Genomic DNA, 27,664 nt, shown 5'->3' on the forward strand with positions numbered 1-27,664 from the left:
GCTCAATCAGTGTCTTAATTCTCAGCTTGTTCCTTCATGATTACGGGATGGTTGGTCTCCATCCCATATTGCTTTTGGATTCCAGTGAACAAGAAGGGGATGAGCAAGAGAGAAAAAGACATAAGCCATTTGAGTTGGCCCCCTTTAAAGAGCTTTTTCAGAAACTTTCATACTGATTTTCACTTACATTACAAATACTGTACCTAGTTCTATCACATGACCAAATCTAGCTGCAAAGAAAAAGACTGATTTGAATTTTTTTTTAAATACCTTCGACTGGACAGATTGCCACCATGATCAAAATCTGGAGTCTGATAGTAAAGAAGTGATGCTGAGACAGACCTAGACTAGCTTTTACTCCAGAGCTAATTTATTCCTCATATTATTGCATAGTTTAGTATGTCCTTAGCAGACCCTGGGTGTGCAATGAGCTTTCTCACTAGCTAATGGTCAGTTTATGGCTCCCTGGTAGTTCTTTGCTCTGCTTCATGAAGCTTCACCGTAAAGAGACATTTTTTCATAACCTCCCTTCTCTCAGGTTTCACAGCCCTGTGCTGTCTGTCAATCAATGACTAAGAATACTTGGCTCAGTTTTCCAATTGTTTTCAAGAGAGGGCAATTCTAGTGCCAGTTTCACCATCACAAAGGAAATAGGAGTCCTCTCAGATTGTCCTTGTTTAGGTCATACTATATGACATTAAAAAATAAACAGTTTTTCTCTTAGAAGTTGTATATAACTCTTCCTTCATTGATCAGTTGCTTGGAAAATGAAAATTAAATACATTTCTCATAGAAGCTCATTAAACACTTGCAAATTTACTAAAAATGTGGGTTCCACAGCCTAAGAGTTTAATCACAGTTTATAATACTGATTTGGTTGGAAAATGACTGTAGAATTTCAGATAACTTCCGAATATGACAGATGATCTATATGCCATTATCCTTTGGTATAACAGAAGCCATACTTCCAAAAGCAGACCTAAATCATTCCAAAACTTATGAAAATTATGATTATTTATCACTTTGAAGTTATAATTACATAAATCTGTCACATCTCATGCTAAATATCTTATTGTGTATTTGTTTTTAACATTATGGAAAATTTAAGTTACCATTTTGGAGAAATTTAGAGATAATTTTAAAATAGGTCTTAAGTCCTGGCTGGTCTGGCTCAGTGGATCGAGTACCAGCCTGCTGGCCAAAGGGTCACTGGTTCAATTCCCGGTCAGGCCACCTGCCTCGGTTGCAGGCCAGGTCCCCAGTTGGAGTTGAGCATGAGACAACCACACATCAATGTTTCGCTCCCTCTCTTTCTCCCTTTGTTCCCTTCTGTCTAAAAATAACTAAATAAAAATTTAAAAATAAATAAATAATGTAGGCCTCAAGATAGGTGCCTGTAACTAAGATTCACAAATCTGGTCTTAAGCAAAACTATTTCATGCCAGATAAACTTCACTAATAATATAAATATGGGAACTTAGGGTAAATTATAAATCAAGTGAAGTTTTTGTTGTTGTGGTTTTGTTTTTATTTGTGTTTTGTTTTGTTTAATATTCAAAGAGCTTTAAACATTTCTCTGGTTATGCCTAAACCAAGGAATTAAAGATGTTAGCTCCCATATAGAAGAAATAACTCTCTGCAGAGAATGATTATATGGGCAGCAGAAAGACTGCCTGTACAACATCACTCCTCCATTTCTCTTACCTTGGGATCACAGCTAAGAAAGGTCTAGTTAATTCCAGTGGGTGAAGGTAGACCAGAAGTTGCTGTTTATAGACATGACTTCTTGGATTGGCCAAGCACTATGAAAACAGGTTCTAGAAGGGAGATTAGTCAAATAGAAAGAGTTCAGTATCCAGAGCATATGGGACCAGAAGTTAGGTACTCTGGGCAGTTGACATGGTGGCAGGGGAGGAAGATTCTACACAAGCAAGTGGAAAAGAAGCATAGGTGGTTCCAAAGTGGATGGTATTGAGAATTAGGCAAGTAGAGAGAATTAACGTTGACAAAGTTCTATCAGAGCATCACAGGGACCCAGCAGAATATCTAGGATTTGGGGCAATGGTGCTAGTCTCTTGGAGCAAGACTAGAAAGAGAAACATAGGCCTTATTTCTGGAAGGACAATGGTACTAGGACAGGGGCAAGGCAGAAAAATCCAATGTTTTGAGTTGATCTGGTGGGCAAAAGATCCATTCACAGTCTTGTGCTATCAGGCAAGAAATCTCCAATTCCAATCAATTAGTGGACATTTGGTCCTGTCCAAACATCCACAGAGACATTTGGTCCACACAAACGGTCCTTGAAATTTGGTTCTGTCCAAAATGTCCATGGAGACATTTGGTTCACTCCAACCCGTACCCAGCCCTCTGTGCCATTACCAGCTAGGCTACCAAAGCTAAAAGCATTATTATTGGCAATACAGCCAGAACCCAATTATTGGACATAAAATATGATAGCATTCTTATGAATTAATCCTATAAACTAAAAGTATAAATGCTCTGGGTTATTTGAACACAAGGGTGTTTTCTGAAGCATGGACATTTTGGACAGGACCAAATGTCCTGCAGGTCTTTAATCCATCTGGTCCTGTGTACAGGTTGATCTTTGCAGGTTTTTATGAAGCTGAGTCCTATGGAGAGAGTGAAAAGGCACAGCCCAAGGGGGAAATTACACTGGGGGAACCAGCCTGCCTGCCATGCTTAAATGTCTCATCTTTAGAATCCTTTTCTGGAGTTCTTTTAGAATACAGTATCTGTTAAGATTTTTTTTTAATACTATCAGAAAGGAAACACTTTAAGCCCTGGGGAGAGACTATATATTCGGCAGCCGTCCGTCTCAAGAGACGATGGTGTAGCTTCTTAAGGGTCTATCTGCACCGCCGAGAATGGCTGTGCAGTCCAACTCGGGAGTGACACGGTATCTGTCTCCTCCCGTGTTGAATCGACATCTTGCGATGACGCTGGAGTGTCCTCTCCAGTGAAGCTGAAGCTACAGAGCCTGGGCAGGGTGATACGGAGGGTCTGCTGTTGCCCATGCAGCAGACCCCCTCCTCTCTTCGCAGCTGAAGGGTCCAAGGGAAAGACGGAGTCAATACAGCTTGGCTTCAGGTGCGCCACAGGAGTTGCCGGTGTTGACTACAACGTCAAACCGCCTTAGGGACTCCGGCTCCGGATTTTCTGTCGGGGTTTACTCCCTTAGCCTTTCCCCTGAAGAGGTATGCCGCAAGGCAGCGGAGGTTTTTTGGAATCAGAGTTTTCCTTCTCTGATGTGCCCTGACTGGAAGATCGAACCAGCGACACTTAGCTCGCAGGCCGACGCTCAATCCACTGAGCCAAACCAGCCAGGGTGACTATATATTAACATATATTAATTTATCAGATCAAGTGTTAGTTTCAAACAGTGGGAGTGGTGTCCTGAGGAAATGCAATTCAGACATTAGACTTAAAGGGTAATTGAAGGAAATGGAGTTCCAGAGTGGATAATCTAACACATACTGTAAACTAGGGGCAATTTTCTCTTTTATGCCCCTCATTTTGCATTTTCCCCTAGGCAGCATGCATTGAGAGTCACTATGTGTCCCGCATATCCAAGATTCTTTAAATATATTATTTCATTTAATCTTCCAACCCTGTGAGTATGTTTTACCATTTTCATTTAGAAAGAGAAAAATAGAGGCTGCAAAAGTACCCCAAGATTACATAGACAGTAAGCTGACAAACCTGGATTTAAACTTCTCTTTGTTCAATGACCCAATATTCTTACAGAAGGGTCATTCAAGAGTCTGACTTAAGAGCATTGACAGTTTCACTAGGGAAAGTGGCATTGGAAATGGTGGGTTGGGAAGGGGGCAAAAAAAGTAAATACATATCAGAGAGAGCAAGTCAATAGTTAACTGCTATTTGTTAATTGTCAACCATGGTCTGAGATGTGCCAAGTACTAAGGATACTGTCATTAGAAACCAGATGTGACTCAGAGACTTCATGGAGCTTATAGTCTGGCAGGGAAAAGACATTCAACCAGTAATGGAAAATAACTGTAGATAAGTATCAACATTACAAGAGTTGAAAATAGGGGTACCAGAGGTGGCTGCCATCAATAGAACTGACACTATTGTTTCCATAACTCATATCTTAGCAATAGGAGGGCATGAAAAATTATTCTGAAGGTGAGAGAGAATGGAGATAAGAAAATCAGGGAGAAGAGTAATTTTGTGGGTTTACCATGTGTTGAATTTAGGGTGAGTTTGAGATATCCAAGAACTGTCCACGAAACCACTGCTAATAAGGTCAGGTGCCAGAAACAAGGTAAGGAGACCCTGTTATGAGCTCCAGAGAAACACTTTGCATATAACCAAGCTGGAAACAGTGAAGTAAGGGGCTAAGGGCTCTTCAAGGCAAGATCTTCAATTCATATCCACGCCTCCAGTGGCCCCTGAGGCAGGGGAGGGAAGAGAAGAGAGAGCTTGTGAGGGTAAACAAACAAAGCTGATAGCTGAGTTGTAATAATATTCAACAATATTCTATCTCCCCTCTTTTGTTTCCTAATTTTTAGGTATCATTTGGGCAGAACAATATGCACTTCAAAGCAAACCTAGGGAACAACCACAGATAGTATGGAAGTTAAAATCTTAATTTACAGAAGCATTAAAACAAAAAATAAAAACCAAGCATTTAAAACAGGCCTTTATTTTTGTGTTATAAAATCCAGGAAATTAATTTTATCGTATTCTAATCTGATTATTACTGTGTCGCATTTATTCCCCCTGGTGATTGAGATAATTATGCTTATTTGGAAGAGCAGTGTTTTAGTAGGATGTACAGTACAGAGCAGAAAGACAGCAAGGCGACCCTATACCCTTATTGATATTGGCATTCCACAAGCAGCCGGCCAGTGTGTCCTTAATTTCTCACTCCACTGATTTACAAATGTTAACTGTATAGCTGGGAATCAACACAGTGGTAGACCAGGAAAAAAAGCCCCTAATCTCTTAAATGGCCAGCAGGCAAGTGTCCAAAAAGCATTGTTATCTCAAATAGCAGAGTGACAATGGAAACGTTGATGTTGGATGATAACAAGTCACAAAGCTAGATGAGAATACTAGATCATTGGTACTTAAATGTTTCATATTGTTTTCAAAGGTGCAACTTTTATTATTCAGGTCCACAATGACATATTTGCACAGAAAATACCAAATGCCTTTTAGATATTATTAATATTATGGTAAGCATGACAAATAAGAAGACCTTTAAAGAGAAATATCAATATTTCAGCTTGAAATGGATCTTTGTATGTGGCTACATATTCCCAGTACACTAATGAGTCGATTTTCTCCTTTGTATCTAAAAAAAGTTACCTTTTTATAGTACTTTAGCTTATAAGATGCTTTCATATGTATTACCTCTGTTTTTTAAGGCAAACATTTATGTTAAGGGCTCGTTCAGCCTCATAGTCTATGTGGAGAGCATATCAGCATTGTCTCATTAAATCCTCAGAAGGGCAGCGCATGGTGACTTTCAGATTAGCCCTGTTAAAGAGATGAGGGAACAGAGGTTACACAGGGCAGGGAATTTTCCCATGGTTATGCTCCATTTCTAGCAAGTGCTAAGAAAAGAGATCATTCTTCTTTCTGTATTTGGCCATTCTGGTCCAACTTCCTATAGATTTTAGAGGCTACTTTGGAAGTTTCTTCATTAGTCAATTTTTTCCAGTATTAGATATCCTTTGATGTCTCTTTTAGTCTCCTAACCTCTTTCCTCCCCATCTTTAAAGCTTTTCTAGAAGCAGCCACAAAGGTGATCTTAGTATGAACCCATGGATGCAGTATCAGTAATCTTGATCAAGTAGAAGGATCGGGTATGAGCAGATGAAACAAATTCAGGATATCATGGTCTGTCTGACAAAATGTATTTAAAATACTTGGGACCAATATCAGTTCCCATCTAAAAGGATTGGAGAATAAAGTTGTATCTTTGTATCTTTGCAAGATATAAGAAGGAACTTCATTTTCTTCCCTTTACAGCAGGACTTAAAAGAATCATGTAGGCAACTGAGTTGCAAATAGCTCATGAACAAAAACAATATCCCTGCAACATTTTTTGTAAGTTTGAGATTGTTTCAAAATAACTAATTACCCCACCCACCCCCCAAAAACCCTAAACAACAAGTGTACCTCTTCCAAATTCTATATTTTGCCTTCTGCCAGTTGGCAGCATCTAAATACTGTGTTAGTATCATTATATATTTTTGGTGTATCAGTTACAGCAGTTTAATTTTTCCTTGTACAAATTTAAATGTCAAACATTAGAGAAATTATTAGGATACAACTATATCCTAGACTATTATAAATACTTTAAATGTTCCTGTTTTGATTAGTAAGTAACAACATGGGAAAGTTCCCATAGTATATTATTTTAAACAAGATTAAAGTAGTTCGTACCAAATGAATTTGATTATGTGTATACATTTGTGACTTCAAGGAATTAAAAAATTGCAACTGTGGTCATATCTGGGCAGTATACATTTTTATTCTGATACAGTGTCTCAATTTCAAACAATGATCAATTATTTTTAATAATAAAAATTAAAAATATAATGCTCATTGTGTAAATGTACTAGAGAGTATTATCTTTAGTGAAATAAGCCAGGCAGCAAAAGACAAATACCATATGATCTCACCTAATACAGGAAATTAATGAACAAAACAAACAAATGAGCAAACTAGAACCGGAGGCATGGAAACAAGGAACAGACTGACAGTGACCAGGGGTTAGCGGGGAGGAGGAATAGGGGGGAAAGAAGGGTCTGCTCAAGAAACTAGTATAAATGACCCATGGACATGTATGACAGGGTGGGATTGACTGTGGGAGAGGGTGAGGGCAGAGTAGGGGAGAGAAATAGGGGAAAATGGGACAACTGTCATAGAAAAACAATTTTAAAAAGAAAAATATAGAACAGTCATTATTATAAAGTGACGTGGAGAAGAGAGCAAGAGTAGCTGATTAATGAGGAAGTCTGAGGGAGGTTATGAAAGCCTGCTGGTTATATTGTAGAAGTTATGGCAGTAAGGAAAGAGTTTGGGTAAGATCAGAGACCAACAATTTTGCCCCAGAGACTAGACCCTCAGTTGTGATTCTGTGACTGATCTCTGTATCTTTGCTGAAATACGGCTTTCCTCCATGAGTAACCTAAAGGTGATCACCAAAAGACTGATGGGTGTGGTAAGGACACACACTGGCTGTTGGTCTGGGTTTCCCCCTCCTTAGCTTGGTCTGAAGTTCGAAGACACTGTATGTGAAGCCCCCAGCACAGTGTCTGGCAAACGCATCTGGTCACGGCACTTCCTGTCTCATGTTCTGCGGGGGCTACCTCTTTGTTGGTGCAGGGAAACCTGGGTGTCCCGAGGTACACAGAGCAGCTCTACTGGAAGATGGTCACAACCATCTGAACTCATGCATGTGAAAGACCCCCTTCCCTATCCACCTTCCAGTGGTCAGGAGTGTATGGCAGGGCTTAGTCTACAACAATAAAAAAGGGACAATAAATGTCAGTGATCCACAAACTCCAAATATTCAGTCTACTGTCAGACATACAATCATTCTTAGTCTCAAATCTAAAGGGTCTGTTCACTATCAGAGAAAATGAATACATCTCACTGCCTTTAACATTAACAGAAGCTACAGGCAGAAGTCCTCTATAAAAACAACAGACATTACAGATTTGACAATTCATCCTGCTCTCTATTCTAGGCTTGGTTTAGTGTATTTGAATTCAACTAGGAGGCTTCTGTTGATACAAAATATTTGCAGACTACTTATGCTAAACTGATTGTATGACAGATGGTGGCAAAGTATTAACTGAAACTACCACATGACAGTATGAAGAAAATAGGTTGCTGTGCAGAGAAATATTAGAATGTTTCATAAAAACAGTTAAAACACCAACATGTCAGAAGGTTTAAATTCAGTCTGCAGAAGAGCTGCATAAGCTTTGACGTCAGGCTTGCTTGGGCTCAAATCCCAGCAGGTAGGCAATAGCCAGATAAATACATAATGTGACTTTGAGGGAGTGATTTAAACTCTATAAGCTTTGGTTTCCTCATATGATAAATGGGGTCAGCCTGTTGTGATTGTAGTGAGGATTAAATAAAATATGTATATACAGCATATACAGGTAGCATAGCACCTGGTCTATATGAGAAACATGACAAAAATTATCATTATCCTCAGTATTGTTTTTATATTATTAATACATTTATTGTATTATACATGTAATTAATATCTGAATGCTATGAAGGCGTATGTAGGCATGCAGATGGAGAAGGTGAGAGAAAGAAGGAAGACAAAAAAATTCAGAAAATAAATGCTAATTTACTCACCAACCCCCAACATTCTAATATTTTTTCTGTTCCTAATCCTCCACAGCTCGGTAAATTGGAGTATCATTTGCCCACTTGCTCAAACCAAGTATTTTGGAGTCAGCCTTAAGGTGGCCCTTTCTCTTGCTGCCAGGCTTCGTCCACCCTCCACATAATCTCAGTATTCTTATCCCAACACCATACTGCCTTGCTTTTTAGGAAAAGTAAGCTTCCTTACTCTTCTTGCTTTTACCCACAGACCTCTGTAGTCTGTACTTCACATAAAACCAGAGATATCTTCTTAAAATATAAATTAGATCTCTCTTCCCAGCTGGAAACCCTTCAGTGACTTCTCACTGTACTTCAAATAATATCAGAACACCTCCACATCCCTGCATGATCTGTGTCCTAATGCCACCTCCCCTCACTCTCAACACTTGAGTAAAATGACAATCCAAGCGTCTTCCTCCTTCCCTTCTAACAGCCTTTGGACATATTGTTCTCTCTGCCTGGGACACTTTCTCTTTCACAGGAATGTCTGTTTGGTTCCTTCTGCACCTTCAAGCTAACGATCCAAGGTCATTTCCTCAGATGTGACTTTCTAATACCCCAAGGAAAACAGCAGACCTCTTCACCTCAGTTTTTCCTCAATTGGCATGCTATCTTCTTAGTAGCGCAATTTGTAACTCTTTTTCTTTTTTTCTTGTCTGTGTCTCCCAAAGACTATAAATAACTTGAAGGCTGGGGTCCTATCTTTTTTATTTTTAAAGCACTCCCCGTGCTTAGCTCAGGCATTGTGCTGGGCACAGAGATGTTCAGTAAATGTTTGTTGAAAAACATGATGAATTGAATAATTTAATCATGTAAACTTTCATGACTAAAATACCTTAGATGTATAATAATTTATTTTCACTCTTTATTAAAAAGTCAGTGAGGAGAAAGGTGAATAACATGTATCCTATAATTGTTAGAAATATCTCACTCTATATAGAGCAATTGTTTGAGAATTCTCTGTTTCCTAGAAAGAGGCTGTGTTCAAGAGGTAAATGTAAATTCAGGAATTTTGCTCATTGCATTTAGTTATTTAACATTTTCAGGGCCACTGGATTGCATGGGTTCATTTTCTAAAATCTCTTATTTCAGAGGATACTTTGGTTTGAAATCAACATTATGGGCACATTTCATAAGATTCATCCCTTTTTGGTCAGGGATAATCAAAGGTCAATTTCTTTTCAGATGGGTATTTGTCATTTGGGGCTTGTCATCTTCTCATAAGTCCCTAACTGATTGTTTTCTGAATAATTTGGCCAACATATGGGGTCTGTCTGGAAAAAGTCCACCCATTTTTAATATAACAAAAATGGTTTGCAACACACTGATGTAACCTGGCAGCCAAGGAGAGTAGACTGGAATGTGCATGACTGAACAATGAAGACTTGACTGTACTTAGTGGGGGTGGCGGACATTTTTGAATGCCCCTTGCATTCAAAATGGCTGAGCGAGTAAAACAATACATCTGCATCAAGTGTTGCATTAAGTTTGAACATTCCTCCGTGGAAACTATTTGGATGATTCAGAAGGCTGCAGCTATGGGCAACTGGTGATCGGCAGCTTTATCACGACAATGCGTTTTGGTGAAACATCAAATCATTCAGGTGACTCAGTCCAGATTTCACACCCTGCAACTTCTGGCTTTTCCCAAAACTAAAGTCACCTTTGAAAGGGAAGAGATTTCATACCATCGATGAGATTCAGAAAAATACGACAGGGCAGCTGATGGCAATGGGGAGAACTGGATGAGGTCCCAAGGTGCCTACTTTGGTGTCATTGTCCTATGTACAATGTTTCTTGTATATTCTTCAATAAATGTCTCTATTTTTCATCTTACCTGGCTAGATACCTCCTGGAAAGACCTTATATATAAAGTTGACTGCAGTGGGTGCTGTGGTATGTCACTTGGATCTTGCCTTTGGGACTCAAGCCTTCATCCTCTAGCTGTTGGGAATGTAGTTGAAGAAAACTGTCTTGTCTAGAGTCACACCCCATTCCAGGGGATGTTCCTCATTTAATAACTGGCCCTGGAATGTGTGTGACTGGTGGAGGGGGGGAGTGCAGGGGGAGATTCAGATTCATCCCTCTTGCCTAACAGGGGCACAACTCAGAGAGACCATCCCATTCCAAAGCTCTGTGAGTTCAGCTGAGACCTTTGTTGTGATTGCACTGACTACATTGAGTTTGTTTTTTTTCTTATGCCCAATCCTACTTTCTTTACCTCTCCACAGCTGCTGATCCTGAGAGTACTCCCCAGTAAAATTCCTGCCCTCAAATCTCCATGTCAAGACACTGACCAAGCTGATTTGGTGCCACTGTTTCCCACCATTCCCCTTTTCCTTGGCATGAAAGAACTCTCTAGTAAAGGTGAACAGGTCGAATCTGCTGCCCAGCTCTCTCCTAACAGCAGGTAGTATTTGATGGCAGGATAGGAAATCATAATACAATCCGTTGTTGACAATCCCCGAGCCTATACCACAAACTACCTCCTTTCCCTTTTCCATGTGTCTGCTAAGTGCAAAGAAAAATGTAACAGAGATCACCTCCTTACTTATTAATTAATAAGAAACCAACCATGAGTCAGTACTCTGATATAATTATTCTAAAAACATGTGTTATGGGGCCCTGGCCAGTATTGCTCAACTTGTTGGAGTGTTGACCCGTAGAACAAAAGGTCACAGGTTTGATTCCTAGTCAAAGCATATGCCTGGGTTGCAGGTTGGGTCCCCAGTCTATACCTGTACAAGAGGCAACCGATTGATGTTTGTCTCTCACATCACTGTTTCACTCCCTCTATCTCTCCCTTCCTTCCCTCCTCTCTAAAATCAGTGAGCATATCCCTAGGTAAGGATTTTAAAAATTACGTGTTATGGAATGAATTGTGTCCTGCCCCAAAATTCATATGCTAAAGTTCTAACTGCCCCCTTCCCCAGTATCTCAGAATGTGATTGCATTTGGAGATAGGGTCTTTAAAGAGACAGTTAAGGTTAACCAAGGTCACTGGGGCAGACACTAACACAATGTGACTGGTGCCTATGGAACAGGAGATTGGGACACAGACATGTACAGTGGGAAGACCATGTGAAGACAGGGAGAAGATGGCCATCTGTAAGCCAAAAGAAACCAGCCCTGCTGACACCTTGATCTCAAAATTCTAACCTCCAAAACTGTGAGAAAATAAATTTCTGTTGAGTAAATCCAGTCTGTGTTTTGTTATAGAACCCTAGCAAATTAATACAACAGGTAATTGTAAAACCTGTGGGTTTTGTTCCATGCCCTTTAAATGCACTGGGCACACCTAACAAGGCCAGCACGGGCACCTACAGAAGGCTCCAGGATGTCTCCAGGCTGACAGATTCTGCATGCCTTGTTCTGCTCTGTTCTTGTTTTTCTGCCCCCATTTTTCCCCATATCTCTATTTCTACTTGATGTGGGTACTTCATATTAACCACATGGTTTTAGAATATTTCCTTCAGCCACAACCTGCACTTCTGTATACACCTTCTTTTGTTTTGATGCTGTTGTTTTGGCTGATTTCTTATTCAGTACTTCAAACCCCAGGCCCCAGGAAGCTATCTTGGCCAGCTTCCCATTAATCTAACCTTTCCTGAAAGAGCTACTCATAGCTCAGAGACCCTGCATTGACAACTGGAGATTAATCACGTTGATTTTATCCTGATTTCCCATATAGAAACTTAGGAAATAATCTGTGGGCAGCCTAGTGCTTCCTAGATATAAGGAATTTGACTGTAATGTATCAAAAGTATTTAATTTAGGAAGAAAAAATAAAAATATATTCCAGAAGAGAACATCATTGTGACAATTTCTATTGTCCTAGAGAGCTCTTCATGTGACACTTTAGAGCCTCCATCCAGTCTTTTCTGGACATTCTGATGATCACATCACTTCAGATGACAGCTTCCAGGCACTACCATGCTTCTGCTGTCTCACACGTGGACCATCACAGATGTCAGGAGCCCCTGAGAGGCCTGGACTGTGTGGTGTTCAATGGCAGAAGGGACACCTCAGTCTCCGTGCAGGAGTCATACTTAAAGAGCATCAGATCTGTGCCACCCACATGAAAACTGTCAGCTTCCTGTGTAACAGCTTTACTTATAGCTTCTGTCTTTGCCCTTGGCTCAGTCAAGGTCCAGGGATGTAGTTGAGTGACAGCTTCTGCTCTGTGCTCCCCTCTGATGACTAAGGCTTTGTTTCTGGGGCAAGCTTGTCACGACTCCTTTCTCCCTTCAGGGGAAGCTCTCTCCTAGTTCCCTCCTTAGTCCCTCATGCAAAGAAAATTCTAATAATCTGTTCTGCCAGCTCTCAGAGCATGCCTGCAAGAAGAGCGAATGTTAGCTACAGGACAGCCACAACTTCCTGTCCCCAAAACTCTTCCCACAAGTATGTCTGTATAGAACGACCACATAGTAAAAAAAAAAAGCTGAGTTGTTCCTTTAGCGAGAGGCTGAAACACTGGCTGCATGCTGTCTGGATATTCTGTGTTGCTCTTATCTCTGTTGTTTGATCTGAGACAGGACACCCAATTTTGCATTATTATTGTTATTGTTATAGATGAGTCTTTGCCTCTCCTTGTTTAGTGAAAATGGCCATGATACATCCTAGTTCCATCATCTAAGAGCCTGTGCCTGTAGATTTCACATCAGCCGAGTCTTCCTTTAAAAATAGTGCTGTTCTGTTCTGTTTCTGAATCGCTTTAGTGCACCTTGACCATGTGAGGAGTTTGAGAGCTTTTTTGATAACAATGGTTCCTCCTACTTAAAGCTCAAACAAAAAATTAACACTCCTGAATTTTTTTAAAGTATATTTTATTGATAATGCTGTTACAGTAGTTCCAATTTTTCCCCTTTGCTCCCCTCCACCCAGTAACCCCCTTCCCTCCAGCAATCCCACCCCCCCTTAGTTCATGTCCGTGGGTCGTGCATATAAGTTCTTTAGCTTCACCCTTTCCTATATTATTCTTAATGTCCCCCTGTCTATTTTGTACCAATTGATTATGCTTCTTAGTCCCAACACCATTTCCCCATTTCTCCTCCTCCCCCTCCCAGCTGAAAACCCTCTAAATGATCCCCATACCTATGATTTTGTTCCTATTCTGGTTTGCTTAGCTGGATTTTGTTTGTATTTTTTACATCCAGTTGTTGATAGTAGTGAGTTTATTGTTATTTTAGTGTTCATAGTTTTGATCTTTTTTTCCTTAACTAAGTCCCTTTGACATTTCATATAATAATGGCGTGGTGATGATGAACTCCTTTAGCTTCACCTTGTCTGAGAAACACTTCATCTGCCCTTCCATTCCAAATGATAGCTTTGCTGGATAGAGTAATTTTGGTTGCAGGTTGCTTTTCATCGTATTGAATACTGCTTGCCAGTCCCTTCCTACCTGCAAAGTGTCCTCTGAGAAATTAGCTGATAGTCCTATAGGCAACCCCCTGTAGGCAACTCTCCACCTCTCTCTTGTTGCCTCCAGGACTCTCTTTATCTTCCACCTTTGGCATCTCAGTCATGATGCGTCCTGGTGTTGTCACCTCTGGGTCCAGCTCGCCCGGGACCCTTCATGCTTCCCGGACCTGTAGGTCCATCTTCTTCACAAAATTTGGGAAGCTTTCCTCATATTTTTCAATTTTTGCTTCTTCATTCTTCACTGGTTGACTGTTTTTTTTCTTCCTTATGTTCCAAACCATTGATTCGAACCCCAGTTTCCTTCCCTTCACCATTGATTTTGTGTGGATTTTCCTTCATTTTACTTAGCACAGCCCTCACTTCTCTTATGCTTTTGCTGTACTCAAGCATATCTGTCAAGCCTGTGAGCATCTTTATCAGCAGTGTTTTGAATTCTGTGTCTGTTAGGTTGTCTGTCTCCTTATCTGTTAGGTTGGCTATCTCCTTGTCGCTTCATTCTCCCACTGGAACCTTGATCTGTCCCCATTTTGGGCCATACTTCTCTGTCTCCTCATTCTGACAGGCTCCTGTGTTTGTTTGCCTCTGCATCCCAGGTGGAGCTGTTGCTCCTGTTATGTTGTAAGGGGCGGAACCTTAGGGATTGATCGATACGGAGCGACCTGTTTCACTACGTTGTGGCGCTGTATGTGCGGGAGGGGCCTGAGAGGGAACAATGCTGTCTGCCCAGAACTCACCCCTTTTCCAGGCACCTCTCCTACTTCTGCACTGGACTGGTGCCCCAGTAGCTGCTGTGCTGGCAATTGTTCCCAAAGTGGGTGGACCTGCAGATGTTCTAGGGCCATGGGGGCCCTCTAAGCAAGCGGACTCTGCTGAAAGCGGCTGTTTCTGCCTCCACCCCAGCCCCCACTGGTCTCCACAGTCAGAAGCAATGAGGCTTGATTTTCCTCAGTGCTGGGACCGTGAAGTTCGAGGTCTGGTGAGAAGCTAGGAATGCTCCCCAGGTGTCCCTCTGACTTTTTAAAATGTGTGACTATGCACTTTCTTCCAGCCTGCCACTGCCACTGCTGCTGCCACCACCACACCGTGTCCTCTCTTCCCCAGCCCGCCCCTCCTACCTGTCTGGATGAGTATTTCTTCTTTATATCTTTGTTTGCTGGACTTCCATGTAGTTTGATTTTCTGGAACTTCTGGCTGTTTCTAGTTTTGAGGTAGTTGTATTCCTTCTTAGTTGTGGAGGGAGATGCAGCATGTCTACCTACACCTCCATCTTGGCCAGAAGTCCCCTGAATGTTTTAATTTAAAAACTTCATTTTTGACTTGACATGGATTTCAATTGAATAGAAATATGGTATGTATGTTGACATTACATTTTGTTTTGTAAGATTTTAATTATTTATTTTTAGAGAGAGGGGAAGGGAGGAGGAAAGAGAGGGAGAGAAACACCAATGTTTGGTTGCTTCTCAAGTGCCCCCAACTGGGGACCTAGCCCACAATCCAGTGATGTGCCCTGATTGGGAATCGATCTAGCAACCCTTCGGTTTGCAGGCTGGCAGTCAATCCACTCAGCGACACCAGTCAGGGCTGACATTACATTTTGAATGGGAGAGAATAACATTGTATGGATTAGCAGTTTGCCATCATGAAACCCTTCTGATATGTTGCTTGGATCATATGCTGGCAAGAAATGATTTTGTTAAATAACATTTTCCTTAAAATAGGTGATATTCTCTCCTTTTACTTGTATGTATATCTGAAGTGCTGCTGTTATTAAGACTAGAGGTTAAAGCTAAGGTGCAGTAGGCTTTTTCTGTTTGTTGGTTGGCTATTTTTTTCCATATGGAAAAGGATATAAGGACCCAGCTTCTATCAAGACTTAGGAAAAGTGGAAACCAAGAATATAGGTAGGAAAGAGTTAATTTTTTTATTGATGTAGGAGCAATGGCCCTTAACATCTTCACTGTGCCTTCATCCCACTGAGAGGAACATGTGACCTGGTGCAGGGGATTGCTCAGGGGACCAATTCAGCTGCCCAAGGCATGTTGTGATCTGGGTTTCTTTGGGAGCTATTTGCTCTGCTATGTACTAATACCTATGAATATTAACCCCTGAATGGGATCAAAGTTAAACACCAAAGCCAAAGACAGAGCCAAAGGACATGGTTTTAAAATCTACTTCCAAGAAATACCACAAATAGGTCTTCACTCATATGTGTAAATAACAAACTGATGGCTGATAACAATAAAATCAACGGGAAAATATCCTAAAAAATTCAATTGATTTGTTTACATCCAGACTCTGCTATTATTCTTCTAAGCTCACATCCTTTGCTTTTAAGTCTCCCTTATATGTTTATAATACTTACTGTTAGGGCACTTTAAAAGGAAATTTCTGTCTGAGAGTGTGTGCAAGTGCGCTTTACACAGATTCCTCAAAAATAAATTGTGTAAATATACTAAACTTTCAGTAACATATGTCCGTTATTACTTCATTTAGATTTAATATGTCCTAAATCCTTGTCCACATAATCTTCCCTCCCATTTTAGATGCAGCCAAGAGTGCATCACTTCAACTACCATGTCTTTCCATTGCAGGCCATTGTGCAGATCCAAAGGAGCGCCAACGTTGTGGTGGTACCAATGAGATTTTTCCTAGCAGAGGAGCTGGCCACAGAGGGAGAGGGGTCCTACTCCCCTTTCCTGGGAGGGCTACACGGACAGGCTGAACTATATATCCAGTCTGGTGTTGAGCTGGATGTTCAGGCTATTAGCTAGATGTCAAAGGTCATAGTGACCCTTTGATACATGACCGGGATTAGTGATGGCAGCTTTGTAAAGGCAAATCCTCACGCACCGCAAAGGAATTTAAATCTGGCAGTGTGGTCAAGATTCCAGACATTCCAAACAATGGAAGAGTGTTTCCGAAAACTGGTTGCTTGATTTTCTTTTTATGTCAAAAACTAACGTTATAGTAAGATGTAAATGTGTTTAAACACCAGCGATTGTAAAAGACATATAAGTACAAGATAACAATGATCTATTACCCATGACATTGAGAGAACAATGGTTAAATAAATCTTTGTGGGTTAGAACGTCAGCTCAGCTGTTTGCAAATTGCATAATCTCTCTTAGCTTTGAATATTGTTTGATATGTAAAGGAGATAATTTATGCAAAGCACCTAAGACAGAGCTTGGTATATGGTAATTACCAAAGACCCTATTAAGAATCATTGATATTAAAAAAAAAAAAAAACTTTCAGGCTTAATTCACTTTAAAGTTAAGACCAAAATTTCACGGTAAATGATAAAAATAAGGTACCAATCAATAAACAACTAGAAATGTGGTCAGGACTTGATCTTGAATATAAAAATTTTAAAGTAATTTTATTTTATAATCAGTCTTAGACTATAATTGCTAGCAGATTCTTGTTTCCATTCCCTCTGTGTGTGCCGCGTCCCCTCACCCTGACCTGGGGTGGTGGGAAGGAAATGTAGGCAGCAATGTGGTCTGGGACTTGTATCCAAGAACAGCTTACCCAGGGTGGCAGGGGGCCATTCACCTTTTCCCAGTCTGACATTCCCTCTAGCAGACCTGAGGACAAATAAAGCAGGATAGGAATGCACAACCCTGATCTATTACTTACAATGACATGGTCCACAGACTAGGAGGACAAGTAGCACTGAAGTGGTTCCTAGAAGCTCCCTCAAATTCTTTTCCCATGACCTCAATCTTTCTCAATGTCACAAATCTATCCCAAATTCCTTCCTAGATCACTCCCTAAGATGGAAATAAACAGACTACACACAGCTCTGTCTCTGGTTACTTCTTATTTCCTTTCACATGTCTTTTCATTGGTAATATAATTAACATTGAGGAAGAGCCCCATAACCAAAGCAGCTGCACTGGGTACTCAAAGCTGAGCCTTGGGTCAACCTCCTGCTCCATTGGGTCAATCCACACATGTGTTCTTAAAGACCCTGAACTTCTGGTGTCAGCCTTGATGGAGCAGACCAACTTACTGGGGACTGCAAGTAAAACTTCAATAATAAGCTTAACAGGATTGAGTTCCCCATTTGTGTTTGCCTCCTTTATGTCCCAGCTTCAGCCTGCAGCTGGGCCTAGTGGCAGTGCTGTGCTGCAAAATCTCATGGAGAAACCCCTTGTTCTCACCAGATAACTGGGAGGAGGTGCCCCTGAGCTCCAGCAGGTGTGGCAGGAAGCTCAGATTATTTTCTTGTTTTCTCTCTTTTCCCTCCCAGCCCTGCCCTAAAGCTAGTAGGGAACTGCTTTGCTGTGGCAGCAACTCTGACATGTAAAACCCAGAGGGATGACAGAAAACCTAACTCTGTCCAGAGGAAGAGGAGAAAATGGCTCCTGGAAACCAAAGAGTATGTGGGTGCTGCTGGAAAGAACAGCTCTAGAGAAGGTGATCTGTTTATTATTCAAACTCAGTAAGTCCTAAACTTACTCTTGAGCCAAGCATGTGCTGAATGCACCCAAAACAACATATCAAATGCTTCAAGAACTCAACTATGATATAAACCACTGCCCAAATCCTAGACTAACTCTCAAGTGCCACATGCACCAGGCAGACCTAACCAGCAACACAAAGGTGAAAGCTGAACTAGTATTAGAACCACTGTTCAGAAAACGAGAGACAGAACTTATGGTCTGACCCAACTAGAGTAATACCCATGAACAAGTACACTTAAATTTTGTTGTGGTTGCCCTGGCCAGGTGGCTCAATCAGTTGGAGTGCTGTCCCATATACCACAATGTTGGGAGTTCAATTTCCGGTCAAGGATCAGGGCACATAACTAGGTTGTGGGTTCATCCCCACTTGGGACATGTATGGGAGGCAACCAATTGATGTTTCTCTCTCACATGGATGCCTCTCTCTCTCTCTCTCCTTCCTTTCCTCCCTTCTTCTTTCTCTAAAATCAATAAACATATCCTCAGGTGAGGGCTTAAAAAAATTACATCAATATTACAGGGATTCAAACTACCTAGAAAATCTATTGCCCTCAGGGGTGTTCTCTGACCACAGTTAAGACTAGTTGATAGGCAAATGGGTACTTCTCAAATAGCTGAGATTCTTGAGAAGAAATAATGTGTCATGTTTTTAAGCATTAAAAGTTATTATACAATTGCCTTACAGTTAGCAAAAGAAGTATCTGTTATGTAAAATCAACTTGAAACTATCAAGTTCAAAAAATCCTCAGTAGAAGGGTCGTCGTCGTCGTCGTCGGCAGCCGTCCATCTCGAGAGACGATGGTGTAGCTTCTTAAGAGTCTATCTGCACCGCCGAGAATGGCTGTGCAGTCCGACTCGGAAGTGACACGGTATCTGTCTCCTCCCGTGTTGAATCGACATCTTGCGATGACGCTGGAGTGTCCTCTCCAGTGAAGCTGAAGCTACAGAGCCTGGGCAGGGTGATATGGAGGGTCTGCTGTTGCCCATGCAGCAGACCTCCCCTCTCTTCGCAGCTGAAGGATCCAAGGGAAAGACGGAGTCAATACAGCTTGGCTTCAGGTGCGCCACAGGAGTTGCCGGTGTTGACTACAACGTCAAACCGCCTTAGGGACTCCGGCTCCGGATTTTCTGTCAGGGTTTACTCCCTTAGCCTTTCCCCTGAAGAGGTATGCCGCAAGGCAGCAGAGGTTTTTTGGAGTCAGAGTTTTCCTTCTCTGATGTGCCCTGACTGGAAGATCGAACCAGCGACACTTAGCTCGCAGGCCGAGAGTATAAGGTATTTATTATACCTCAGAACTAAAAGGTAGCAAAAGAACTAGAGGGGGAAAAAGACAATTTCTTCTTTTTTTTTTTTTTCTTCAGCAACTTTTATAAAGTTTATTGTCCTCATGCTAAAACTTCTTCTGAGATATGTTCACTAAAATGACTTCATATATGAATAACATCCCCTTGAATGGCCTACTTGTACACTTAAACTTAACTTTAGGGGGGAGATTGTTATTTTTTATTGTTTAAAAATTAATTGATTGATTGATTGATTTTTTTGAATAATTAGTTTTTATTTTTATTTATTTATTTTTTAAGTATATTTTATTGATTATATTGTTACAATAGTTCCAATTTTTCCCCTTTGCTCCCCTCCACCCAGCACCCCCCTTCCCCAACAATCCCCTCTCCAAGTCCATGCCCATGGGTCGTACATACAAGCTCTCCTGCCTCACCCTTTCATATATTCTTCTTCTTCTTTTTTAAAAATAATTAATTAATTAGTTAAATATTTTAACAATAAAAAATAACAATCCCTCCCTCTCAGACTTAAGACCTTTTACAATCTTAAAAAGGACAATGGACGAAGGTCTCAAGCTCCTCTAGCTGCTTCAAGCTGGACATGGTCGTCATCCTACCTACCCATGGGTCAAGAAATCCCTAATAAGACTAAGGGTGTGGAGGGGAGGGTGGCCTTCCCACAAGGGGAAGGATTGTGCAGACTCCAGGTTGGTTGGCTGTCTCTGGACAATGGCATGCTTGGTTTAACAGGCTGGCATCCTTGTTGTATTCTGGGGGCAACAGGGTTAAAGGACATCATTCAATCCGTAACCACTAGATGACAAAAGACAGGTATTAATTTTTCAATGTCCCACATTAGGGAAAAGAAGGGCTTCTTTGGAGGAAGGTATGCCAGGTACATCTCATCTGTCCAAAACCCTTTTGCCCATTATACTTAGTTTGGACTGAGGGAAATATTTTAGGTTTCCCCCCTCTCAGGCCTCTGGGCTCTTTCTGTCCAAGCCATTAGGATAGAAAAGAGAAACCAGTTTTAAAGTGAAGCCCACAGACCACCCCGTTCTTCACCAACCCAGCCACTTAGTTCAGCCAAACCATTGAGTCTCAGGAGGCAGCAATGCAGACAGGATTAAGTGAGGCCTATACCTACAGACAATCACTCAGGTAATGAGATCGTAGGCTTATGCCCTTTGAAAACAGAAAACACATGTTAATTTATGTAACATAACCCACATACAAGTCTCTAAATCTGTAGGACTGTCTTATCGGAAAGACATCCAGTTGCAAGGCATTTGACATTCTTCTTGCCTGTAAATTAAACATCTTTGATAATGCCAAAGACATAGTTTAACTTTCAAATGAAAACAAATTTTAAATGAAAAGAAACTTTAAAGACAGTTAGTTGCACTACTTTATAGTCTACCACTGGGCATTGTGATCTTTGAATTGTGATTTTTCTCCCTAAGATTACCCTCCTTGTCATTAAAGGGACTGCATTAAGTCCATTTTTAATTTATCCTGTTCATTTGCATAAACACAACAAGAGCAGAAAATGATCACTTATGATCTTTAGTTCCGCTTTGCTGGAACTTATGCAAGGGTCATGTAGAGTGACCTTCAGTCTGCCCTTCAAGGCACAGAAGCAGAACCACATATCTGGCAATCAGCCTTGCCTGTAAACACCTGTCTTTTCCAAGTCCTTCTGGATTTCCATTGTGCCTTAAGGTCCCATCTAGCCATCTTTCAGGAAAACAACCTTCATTCCTTCCCTGGAAAGATTGTCATGGACCGCACATCCATCCAAGGTACCAGGCCTTTTATCGTGTGGACTTTTATTACCTTTGAAAGTCAATTCCAGTTCCTCAGAGCTTTTTGGTAACAACCAAAGCCCAAGCATGTCTCCTTTAGGCATGACATTCCAGTCAAAGTCTTAGTTAAAAAAAAAAAAAAAAAAAAAACCTCTATTAACAACTGGTCTTATTAGTTTTATGCAAAGAAACTTATTTCATTACTTGCTTCTTTAGAATGTCAAACTCTGGAGGGATCGGTCGGTCGGCAGCCATCCGTCTCGAGAGACGATGGTGTAGCTTCTTAAGAGTCATTACTTACTTCTTTAGAATGCCAAATTCTGGAGGGATCAGATAGGGAGAAAATATATACAGTGTGAAGGAAAATCCTTGTCCTTATAATATTCACTGAACTTGCATTTCTATTCTTTATATTTTTATTTTTTCCCCCCACTAAAAAATTTTCTGTTTGTTTTTCCATTACAGTAGTCTCACTTTTTTCCCCCTCTTGCTTCCCTGCACCCTGCCCCCCCCTTCTTCCACATTCAGTCTCCACCCAGTTGTCCATGTCCGTGGGTCATTTATACATGTTCTTTGACTAGACCCTTCCCCTTCTTACCCCTTCTCTCCCTCCCATCTCCCCCTTTGTTACTGTTAGTTTATTCCTTGTTTACATACCTCTGGTTCAATTTTGCTCATTTGTTTGTGTCGTTCATTAGTTTCCTGTAACAGGTGATAGCATAAGGTAATTTTCTTTTGTTGCCTGGCTTATTTCGCTAAGCATAATTCTCTCTAGTTCCAATCATGTTGTTGCAAATGGTAGAAGTTCCTTCTTTCTTTCAGTACTTATTCATTGTCATTTTCCCCCTTTGTTTTTCATTGCTTGGAATATTTTTTGCCATTCCCTTCTGGCTTGTAGTGTTTCTGCTGAGAAATCTGATGATAGCCTTATTGGAGCTCCCTTGTATGTTATTAGTTGTTTCTCTCTTGCTGCTTTTAGGATTCTCTCTTTGTCTTTGAATGTTGGCATTTTAATTATGATGTGTCTTGAAGTGGGCCTGTTGGGGTTCATCTTCATTGGGACCCTCTGTGCTTCCTAGACTTGCATGATTCTTTCTCTCCTCATGTTAGGGAAGTTTTCTGTTATTAGTTTTTCAAAGAGTTTTTTCTATCCCTTGCTCTTCTTCTTCTCCTTCTGGAATTCCTATGATACGGATATTATTACGTTTCATGCTGTCCTGCAGCTGTCTTAGAGCCTCTTCAGTCTTGTTCAGTCTTTTTTCATTTCGTTGCACTGTCTGTGAGTTTTTGTCTACATTGTCCTCCAGCTCACTGATCCGATCTTCTGCTTCCTCTAGCCTGTTTTTAATTCCTTCTACTGTGTCCTTCAATTCAGAGATCGTATTCTTCATTTCCTCCTGGCTTTTATTGATAGCTTCCATGTCCTTTTTGATGCTGGTATAATTCTCAGTAAGTTCCTTTTAGTTCTTCTGGAGTTCACTGTAGCTTTTCTGGAGTTCTTTGTAGTTTCCGCTGAGCTCATTGAGCTTCTCCATAATCCATGCTTTCAATTCCATATCTGATAGTTTGCTCCCCTCTATTTCATTTATCACTCTTTCTGGGGACTCTATCTTTCCTTTCGATGAGGGGTTGTTTCTCTGTCTCCCCATTTTTGTGACTCCTATTGTTTATTGGTGCTTCTTAGAATGATCTGCACTTCCTGGATCTGCCCCTGGTGGCGTCAGATCCTGTACCAGTCTGGGCCTAGGCAGACTGTTGGAGACTTCCAGGGATCTACTACTGCCTTTGTCTGTCTTCTTTAGTTGTTAATCTATTCAATCTGTGATTAGCCATCAGGCTTAAGGACCATGGGTGTGGCAGCTTAATTCCTGTAGGCAGGGCCTTTGCTTCCCCTCAGGCCACTTGGCCGGGAATGGTCTGCCTGCAGTGTGGGGATGAGTCAGCACTGCGACCCGGCCGGCCGCTTCCCCAGTTCTCCCCTCAAAGCCACCACACCAAACTCTCCCCAAGCGTCTCCAGTCCTCTCTGTCTTCCCTCTGCTTGTGCCCAGGGTAAGTGGGGGCAGAATATTTTCATATGTGATCCGCTTAAGAGCTCTTTTTCTCCAGCTGTTTCTCTCCTGCTAGCAAGAAACCCTGTGGCTTTTTGCTTTTCTCATCTGGATACTATTTTACTTTCCACTCTGTTGCTGTAGGCTGGGAAGCTCAGCTGGGGGTTTAGACCCTGCCCTTCTCAGGGGGATTCCCTGGCTGCTGAGCTGTTTCTCAGTCCCTTCAGCTGCCACCCGTGTGACGCCAGCCAGCCCTTCCGCGTCTCCACACTCCCTACCGGTCATGTTGTGATGTAGTGGCCTTTTCTGTCTCTCCGTGGTTATAAGACTTCTCTCCAGCTGGTGTTCGGTTGGTTATTCCAGATGATTTCTCCAAAATTACATTGTAAATCCAGACTAGTTCTAGGAGGATGTTAGTGTAGCTTCCACTTACTCCTCCGCCATCTTGTTTCTCCGACAATTTCTTCTTAATAGTTATGGAAGAGACACAGATTCATCTCTTCTTGGGGTATATCTTTTGTTATGTACAACTTAATAAGCCTTAATGAATAAGAACTTCTCCTCAGGAATAAGTGTATATCAAATTAAGTTACAATTTTCACCTAAAAAGATATCTAAGTGTTCTGCCAGCCCATTAACTAGCTATAACAATTAATAATTTAGACAAAATAATTAATTAGGATTTGTCACATCAGATGGAAAGCTTTTAACTAACAATAACAATGCTCTCCTCATTTAAAAGTTCAAGTTAACATTTAGGAAGCTAACATGTAAACAGGACTTTTACAGGATATTCTGGAAATTGTTTTTGTTAATAAGCAAATTGAGAAGTATAAAGATTCCTGTTTCTTCAGGATAGTTGGAAAACAAATTATCTTGGTTATTTGTATATAAATGTAGACTGATGTATTAGAATAATAGCTCTGACATTTTAATAAGCTGTTTCTGAACATGTGTTATTTATTATTTAGCAGCATAATATATTTGAAATTATATTTGAAAATGCATTTATTTCTAGAATTTCTTTTACCTAATTATGGCATTGCTAAGGTATTCTAACAAAAGAGAAGAAATGAGGGGCCTGGTCAGATGAAGGTGGATAACAGAAATCCTGCATAGATTTGATGACTCGGGCAGACTTCCATCCCTAACCTGGACAGAGACTGAGAAGTCAGTGGGATCCCTGAATAGCAATGGCCATGTCCCAGGATCAGGAGAGACAGCAAATGAAACAGAACCCAAGAGTGGCACAGGCCTTAGTTCAAAGAATGAAAAAGATTTGGAACCTTAAAGGTAGAAATGGGGAACAACTTGGAAATGACTGTCAGTAAAGTGGGGTATTACTGCAAATTTATAGATTAACAAACTAAAGTATAAACTGAGGTTAAGTAGCTGAGACCACACAAAGAGTAAACAGAAGAGCCAGGATTTATATTCATTTGGTTCCTTCAAAGTTATACAATGGCATTGGTACATGAATAAAGAATAAACCAATGGAACAGAATAGCTAACCACAATTTGTATTTTTAGAGATTTTATTTATGACATTTCAACTCCACAGGAAGATAATGGACTATTTTATAAGGCTGACCTGGGAAAATTTCTGTCAATATGAAAAAATAAGTAAAATTAGATTTTTTCCAATAAAACATAATAATCAATTATGAATTTGAATTATAAAATTATTAAGCTTTTAGAACATGTAGAAGATTATCTTCATGACTCTGATAGGGAGAAGGACTTCCTAAACAAGGTACAAAAATAATACAAACTCATTTTTGGCAAAATTTAAATAACTTCCAATTTACCTAAAAGCTTTATAAGGGAAGTAAGAAAAAAATGCGCAGTCTGAAAGAAGCTATTTCAACACATGAGGCATAAAATTATATCTAAAAAATATGAAGAATTGTTATAAATCATAGATGACATAACAGACTTTGATAGAATTGTGTCATAATGTGTATTATATGCAAAACATAAAAGTTGATGAAAATCCAGAAGAAAAATAAGAAAAAACCATATGGGAAAATGCACAAAAGAAATAAATAAATATTTGACAGAACTGGATTATAACATACGAAAATATATTCAACCTTACAATAATAACAATGCACATTAAGATTACGAGATATTTTATATCATTAATTTGCAAAAAAAAGTTTTAAAATATGATGATATGAGGTATTTGTGATTATATAAGGTGGGGGAGAGAGAGAGAACACAAGAAAATTCTCCTACCCTGCTGATAGGTAGTAAATTGGCACAACCATTTTGGAAAACAACTTGGCATTTTCTTGTAACATTGAAGAAACTTATAATTAAAGACCCAGATATACTACTCCTAGGCCTGTACACACCAGGAGATGTATAAAAGAATGTTTGTAGAGCATTAGTTGTGATATGCCATAAAGATAAAATGAAATAGTATACAGCAGTGAAAATTGAATTTAGCTGCATACATTAACACCAATGAATTTCACAGACATAATGTTATAAAATATAATCTCAAAACTCATTATTTATGATTCTTTACCAATTTAAAGAACTTATTTTTTTAAACATGGAAAATTGGGCTTCATACAAATCCAGTAAACCGATAAGGCCTTTATAAATCCCCAATTTAGGATAGTGGTTATCCAAGTTTGAGGTGGGGGGTGGAGAGGGGACTGTGTGTGTGTATATATATATGTGTATGTGTGTGTGTGTGTATGTGTGTGTGTGTGTGTAAAGGTATACACATTTATATATTCATTAATGTAATATAAACAAATATTAAAATACATTTTATATATAACTATTATATACACACATATGCACACACAGACAGACAGACTTCGGGTGCACTAAAGAGACTGAAGTGACTTAGAATGCAAATAACTACATTTAAACCCTTGTCCCATAGAATTGTTAGAGAGAAAGAAATGAAACTGTGAAAAAAGCATTTACCTGTAAATCACCATAAAGGTCATCCTTTAAGTTTTTCTATCATGCTATTCAATATGACAGATAAATAAATACTTGATGGCAGGAACCACCTATTTCTTTTCTATTCATAAGGGAACCTAATCCAGTTCTAAACACACATGGGTAATATTAATAGGGAACAAATACTTACTTATTGAGAACCATCACAGTATTAATAAGATGCCAAAACATTTTAAAGAAAAATATGAATAAAAATTAAAGTAGAGGAAAGAAGAGATGAGACACAGGTCTGAGGAGGGTAGCTTGCTCATGGAAAATGTCTGGCCTCTGTTCAGACTCATTTGCCTTTCTCAGATGCTCATTCACGGCTAGTGGAATCGAGCATCTTGGACTCAGGCAGCTGCTGGCACAAAAGCAATTTTGGAAAAAGTGGGCTATAGTATCCTGAACAAAGTGGCAGGTGTCGTTATTTCTTATGTTTACTTTCAGAAAGACTCAGACCATCAGATACTAAATCTGTAAAGTGTTTAAGAATCAGAAAGATAGTTCACAATCACAGAGGAAGAAATAATGTCACCCAGATATACATACATTGCACATTAATGTTAATATATGTGAATCGTCTTGTTGGATCATCATGATCTGCAATACCCCCCCTGTGGATGAATTTATGAGGTAAATGGGCAGTTGACACTCTCTAGTGGGAACAATAATAGATTTAGCTGAGAAGTCTTATTTCAACTTCAATGTTTGCTTATTTTTCTGTGTAATTCATCCCACAAGGAGGCCGAAAATTGCCTCACTGTAGACTTTTCCTAACTCACACAAAAGGAAACCTGAGGATCCCAAATCAATCACAGGACAAGATGACAAAAACTTGATGATGTGAGCAGCTCTTGGCCACACACATTCTGTAAAAGGCCTGAAGAACACAAAAGCAAATAGATGATGGTCTCTGCCTTTGATGAGACATTTGAGGTTGTTTTGAGAAAATGTATGGAAAGCTAGTAGCACAGAGCATGACACAGGTGCTTAACATATACTATATATATTTTTCCAAGGTAGATTGGCACATGACGTTCAGTTACTCCTTTTCTATTTGCTCCTTTCTGTTGCTCTGATCTCCACTTTTCTAAAGGAAGAAATTTCTACATTGCTGCTTCTCTTTCTGTCCTTTATAATCAGACTTCTTGAGTATCCTCTGGCTAAATTTTCTTATTCACTACCCGTTCATTCCAAAAATATTTGTGACCTTGAGTGAAACAGGAATCATGCCAGTATATGTGCATATGCATACATG

The sequence above is a fragment of the Furipterus horrens genome, unplaced genomic scaffold (assembly GCF_987537825.1).
Source record: "Furipterus horrens unplaced genomic scaffold, mFurHor1.1.pri manual_scaffold_2, whole genome shotgun sequence".
Lineage (NCBI taxonomy): Eukaryota > Metazoa > Chordata > Mammalia > Chiroptera > Furipteridae > Furipterus > Furipterus horrens.